This window comes from Notechis scutatus, chromosome 1 (assembly GCF_049901735.1).
Source record: "Notechis scutatus isolate UNSWTSFEM ecotype Mainland chromosome 1, rNotScu1.2, whole genome shotgun sequence".
NCBI classification, from domain to species: Eukaryota; Metazoa; Chordata; class Lepidosauria; order Squamata; family Elapidae; genus Notechis; species Notechis scutatus.
Genome location: NC_142009.1, coordinates 290508110 through 290515182, shown reverse-complemented (window position 1 = coordinate 290515182; position 7073 = coordinate 290508110).

The following is a 7073-nucleotide window of genomic DNA, read 5'->3' as shown; positions in this document are numbered from 1 at the left end:
TAAAGGAACGGAGACTTTTAAAAGAGAGGCAATCGAAGAGTGAAAATTCAGTCAGGAAGGTCGTAAGAGCGATCTGCAGGTTTTGCAAATCGTGTATACAGTACTTTGAGCTTTGCTCTGAATGGGTGCCATCGGTGAATTTTAGATTGTTCAGTCTGCAATTTGGCTGAATGCAAATGTAAAACAATGTCAAAGAGCTAAGAAAAGTTAATTTAGTCCACTTTCAAAAAAGGTAGTTGAATTCGTTTGCTGACTTGCAGTAATTAGATTTTATCATGTAAATTCAATGCTGCCCTATTTTTATATCTATTTTTCAATAGTGAAAAAAATTACATTTGTCCATTGGGCAAGTATATTTTTCATAACAAAATAAGAGGGAAGGAAATATATTAAATATATTAAAACAAATTATATATTTAATAGTGTTTACTTCAACCAAATATAGAATAATTTTTAATAATTCTCAATCTTAATAAGCAATTTAAATTTAATTTAATGATTTCAAAATTATTGCAGCTAGTTTTTTTTAAATATAATTAGATCACATCTAGATTAATATACATTATTTTCAATTTAGTGGAAGATAACATTAATTTTTTCTTTTTAAATGTCTATTATATTTACTCAAAAGGTATTTGTACCTACTCAAATGAAAATTTGATTTTAAATTGTAAACATGAACAAGCTTTTTAAGTTAAGAAAGTTTAGAGTTATCCAGGAGTACACATTTTTAATTTAAACACATACCTTTATTTTCGGCATTTAGTGTGTGTTTTTAAATATCTTTCCCATAATTTTTTAAAGTCATGTATGTATACAACAAAAATATGTTCAAGAGACACTAGAAAGTGCAGACTACTATATTCCTGCTTCTCAGGATCTTTGAGCTGTTTTCTCTTTCTTAATCCTTACATTGTATAAACATTTTTGAAAACGGTTTTATCTGTTCCTTGTCAATATGAGCCACTTTATAAAGGCAATTTTCCTATTGGAATTGTGTGGAACTTTAGTTATGTAAATACCTATGCATTCATTTTACAGTAAATCCAGAATTTCACAGATGAATGGAGAACTAGATTGCCTGCTAAAGATAAATGTCTGGTTAATTGGTGAATGGGATTTTTGAAGTGCTACCAGAGATCTTGCTTTATTGATAATGGTGAATAGGTAAGCAATGAATATCATTCACACTGATTTGCTCAATAACGAATAAAGCTATTATTCTCTCAAATCTGGGCAGAACTTTGATTTTGCCTCCAAATTTTGCCTGTTAAGTCTGAAGTCTGCTTGAACAAAGTCTGTTAAATAGATGGCTACGACCAATATATTGGAAAAACTACTCATGTGGTTCATATTATTTCATACACAAAAGCAACTTCTCTTATAGAAATGACTTTAAATCTTTCATCCATGAGTGAAATATCTAATCTACATTATAAAGCCATTGAACAGCATAGGGAGATGTTGCTTTACAAACATTTTGAAGTCACACTAAAAACTTCATTTGTATTAGAAATATGCTCAATTATTTTGTAAAGTTGCATGGAAATTAGAAACGTGCAATAATTAGCAATCCATATAAATTGCTTGCCTTGCACCATCCTTCCCTCACCTCACAGTTCCAGCAACAATACATGGCCCATATAGGAGAATTACTCAGAAACCATGAAGTTCCAAGGCAAAGTCCTCATTTGTTCTGGTGCCCATGAATTGTTTTCAGGAGAAACAACTGAATTCTGTTTTGTTTCTATGAAGCACTGTAGGCAAGTTAAGTGGGTGCTATTGCTATTTAGATCTACAGTGAAAAATCCAGAAAAATCCACTATTAAATGGCAAAAAATAGTAGATTTTTTAATATCTCTTTGCTGTCTTATAATTTTTACCTTAGTCAGTACGCTCAGTCCATACTAGTTATCACACTAGCCCACAGTTGGTATCTGCCTGCTGCTTTGTGCCCCCACCCATAGTTCCATCCTATGAATAGTTCTAGATAATTCTGGCCATGCAAGTACCCTAATACCAGGTCTGACTGTTTTAAGATTGAAGAACAACTGTGGCCCTTGGGGTGACCCTAGGCACCTATACCCCCTGACAATATTTATTTCATTAACTTTGTACAGTTTATCTGCTCCTGTTGTCAACATATCTTTTCCTCAGCACTAACAAACCTTTCAACTGTGCCTCCCATTTCCCAATTAAACATTAATATCCAACTACCAGTAATTTTAAGGCAGAGGTTCCATTAAGTAGTCAACAATGTACATGCCTTTGGTTTCTTCAGGTATGACTAAATTATAAATACAGCTATGGTATAGAAGAGAATCTGTATGGTTAAGGCAACAGACTAAAAGTAGGAAATTGTAAGTTCTAATCCTGTCTTAAGCACAAAGCCAGTTGGATGACCTTGGGCTGGTCACTTTCTCTCAGCCCTAAGAAGAAGAGAATGGCAAAGCACTTATGAAAATTTTGTCAAGAAAACTACAAGAACATGTCCAAGCAATCACCAGGAATCAACTCAGATATGGGAGGAGGGGGAGGGGGAGGAGGAGGAGGAGGAAGAGAGACATCATATGTCTTCTATTAATTCATGTATCTGCATCTTTTGATCTATACTCATGAGATCGAAATATAAAGGGTTGACTGAAAATAGAAGCTAACATTCTTATGACCACAAATGGTGTGTGTGTGAGAGAGAGGGGTGGGGGGAAGAGATGTATATATTTAAGAACCGCCCCATCTCCTTTGACTGGGCATTGTAAACTTAGTTTACTGGAATATATTTGCTAGAGAGATGAATTATAAATCCCATACTATTGCATCATCAATCGTATTAGAGGTAGAAATGTGGAACAACAATAATAGTAAAAACAATAATACAACCTTCTATAAACATGTTCTGTATATATTATGGTAGATAACAATTTCCATCACTTTAGTCACCAAATTTTGGAGATTCAAAGAACAGTTATAGATAAGCTCTTTCAGTTCCCACTGTGCCATTTTGGATGTGGCTAGCAAAGCCTCTATTTAATTGCTTTGCTAACCAGGGTAGAATTCAGGAGAATATGAGTTCTAGTCCTGCCTTAGGCATGAAAGCCAGCTGAGTAACTTTAGACCAGTTATTCTGTCTCAGCTCATGACATCAGGATGGTGAATTCTTGTCAAAATCAATGGATCAACGCTTGGTTGATTAAAAGAAAAAAGAAAGAACCTGCACTTGCAGGAAATTGCTAGGAAGAAACAAAAATGCTCACTAACAATGACATCATTACTCAAACCACGAACCCACATATATCTTTTACTCACTTGTTAACTTTTATTAAAGTCACTAGGAATTCAAAATCTTGTACTGAGTTGAAAATTAGTTGAATTAGCTGAAAATTAGTTGCAAGGCAATTTAAAGTGATCATAGTATAATGCATATTCAAAAATGAGTTTAAGACCACTTGTATTATAATCTGTTCAGTGTCTTATATTTTTAGAGGCATTTTTCAGAAGCTGTCTGTATTTTTAATAGTTCTATATATCCCCCTCCCCCATTGCTTCTTAATGTTTTCCATGTGACTACTTAAAATGAATTTTTACCTTTTCTCTTTTCCTTTCTTCAGTCAAGTTTGATTCAATTTATACCTTGTGAAAAGATGATCTAGATCGAGATGGACAGTTACTTGGCTGCAAGTGTAGGAGCTCTATTCCTCAGCAACTTCAGGGCTTGGGCAAGTGTGACACTTTGTCCAACTACACTTCTCCTGCCCAAACTCATCACTGTAGCACCTCAATCTGTCATTTCTGGCTGGAGGACCAACAGGCTTCAACCATCAGCCCTTCTGTTGCCATGTGTCCCTAAAGATGATAACTTTAACAGAGATACACCAGATTCATTATCAGAGCAACAAAGAAAAAACATAGCTGACATCCAGACCACCAGAAAGTATATGGAAATGGATTGTCAATACAAGAGTATTTCTGTAGTTCTGAGTTGAACTGTGGAGTCCTTGGTGCTCTCTGAGCTTAATTGTTTTCTTAAAAACATTTCATTATCCAATTAGGTAATATCTTCAGTGCTAGCTAGATATTTGCCTAGTTGAGTAATTGCTAACTAGTTACCTAGGCTAGCACTGAAGGTTTTGCCTATTTGGGTAATGAAACATTTGCAAGAAAACTTGAGAGCACCAAAAACTCCACATGAAATGACTTGGACAGAGACCTCTCTACTTCACATGGGCATTTTTAAAAAAAAGAGGGGGGAAGGTACAGTACAAACTCACAAGATTCTATTTTTACAGCAAAATAGAAAGTTTTACAGAAAAAAAAGTTTTATATTCCCTGGCTTGATCTGTCTAATGGGACTGACATTATGATTCTTCCTGGCCTGCAAAATGGTGAACCTCCTGCCAGGACTGCATAATTGAAATTCGAGGATTTTTTACACCAGTTGTATTTGCAAGGTTGTGGCTGCTGCAGTTCTGGTCACACGAACATGATTTTCTACTATACTTCCCAGGACTTGTAGGCTGTGTGGCTCAAGGGAAGATGGGAGGGGGATACAGTATATCTCTATCTTTCCTACTTCCCTGTGGCCCTGTGCCAATCAGCTAGTGGCAAAGGCTTGATGGACAAGCAGTTGATTGATTGCTTTGGAACCAAGGCCAAAAACTGAAGCCTATTAACAGTGATGGGTAGCAAAGGAAGGATGAGGGAGTGACCTGGATGACGGTCCTTTTGTTTGCCTCCCATCCCTCCATAAAATGGAAGGCAGTTCTATTGTCAGCTGAAGAGGAGGAGAAGGCTTCACTGAGGCTCTGCTAAGAGCTGTGAGGGAAGGAGAAATAGCTGCAATCTATATGGAAAGAAGCCAATGGGTCATGGTCACCTAGTAAATACTGTAATTGTAATTCCTGCCAATTGGTGGAAACATATAAATTATATTTGTTGGTTAACCCAGAAAATTATTAGGCATGAAGGCCAGCAGGCTGATTTTAGGCCAGTCAATTTCAGCCCAACCCACCTCACAGTTATAGGAAACATAGGAGGAAAGAGTCTTGTGTATGTTTGCCACCTTGAGTTATTTAGAAAAATGATAAAGGTAGTATAACAAAGAAATGAATCATGATTATCACCCAATAATTGACCTAAAGTCCCTTCAAAGCTTTAAACAGCTTGCTTAAAGTCTGGATTATGCCATTGGATCAAATTAGCTTGAGAAAAGGCATCACAATGCCAATTTCTGCATATGGTATGCTACAATTTTTAAATCAAGATAATAGTGGCACAAAATAAGTCTAATATTTTGAATTCAGAACTTTCCAATTAACTAAATATGTGTCAATTCTAAAGAGCCTTAGGAAGCATTTATATTAAATGGCACCATCCAGTTTTAGTCATTATTATACCACACAATAATGTCATTCAAGATTTGGGAAACCAAACACCAGATAAATCTGACCACGTGCAGATATAAACAGTATTACTTTAAAAAATTAGGGGAAGAAAAAATTACAGGAATGAAATATCTTTTCTGTTGCCCTCTAAAATTGTTTTTAAAAGACCTTCAATATATTCTATATTCCTTCTTCCAATTATACAAAATATCTTTTTTCTCTGTGTACTAGGAAATAAGCAGCTTACATGGAGAGAGAAGGATTGTAATTTTTTTTCATCTAATTTCAGTGTTCAGAAATTGTTTTTTTTTAATTCACTTTACATTATTTTTATGTGGCTAGCACATGAAATAATTACACTGACCGTTATAAAAAATTTAAATAAAAAAGTGTAATATATAAATAAATGGGTAAAAATACACAAAGCACCTTGTGAATTATGCAGGTAACTTTCATACAGGATTTTGTATACAAATTTGATGCAGTTAAAAGCAACCATTATTTGCTTATGAAAAATAATTCAGGTAGGGTTCAAATAAGTCTATGCTGTATTTATGCAGACTTCATTTTCACTTTGTAGAGCAGTCTCTGTACACTTTAAAACTAACCAAACAAGAAAGCTAAGATGTTGAAAGACTTTGGGATTTAACAGAAATCATTGTTATAGCATAACACTACATAGATTAATCAATAAATGCATTAATATGTGGCTGCATAAACATATGAGTCTGGAAAAGATGAGGGTCATCTACAACTTATGGTCCATTTAATTTCCAAAGGAATGTGTTTCCAGATTTACCATTCTAACAGAAATAAGAAATGAGTTGATCCTGTTACTTAGAATGTAGTGCTAGTTCACCAAAACAATTTCCATCTAAAACAATATTCCATCTAAACAGCTTGAAAAATTAAAGAAGTTTTTTAAAACTATTATTGGGCAAAAAGAAATTGTTTATATGCTTAACATTTTTGATTTTTCTTAAGAACTATATCTAAAAAATAGATAATATCTAAAAAAGACAATATCTAAAAAAATATTACATTTCAATCAAAAAGGACTAAATTTGCAACACTTTTCAGACTGTCAAAGTAATTGAGATACAAATATCTATAGTTCTGCTGTACACTGAGTTATATACCCGTAAGTGAAATAATCTGAAAATATATTTCTGAAATTAAATTCTCTGCATAACTGATATAAATGAGTGCACTATTACCTAATGTCAACACATTAATGGGCCAACGGCAGATTTTTTTTTAGCTTACATTCTTTTTTTAGTGAAAGAAAGTATACATTGTACTTACAGTAGTTCTAGTTTAATAAAATGCAGTATGGCTTCCAAAATGTCAAGAACAATTCCTAGCAATTACACTAATACGTTTACAGAATAAAAGAGTTGGAAGGGAATCTTAGATGTCTTCTAGCCCAACCTCTGGTCAAGCAAGAGACCCTATACCAATTTAGACAAATGGTTGGTCTTAAAAAGTAAAAACATTAAAAATAATTAATATAACATTTCTTTTAAAGATTTAGATTAAAACTTTCTCACTGAACCTAATTGTTCTATCTCAAGGCAGTTTCTGAAGTAAATTCAAAGGTATGTGATAATTGCTCACATAGGTTTGACATCAAATGTTAATAGATTATTTTTCTCAGAATTTTTCCTTGCTTATATATATAAAGAGAAGCAA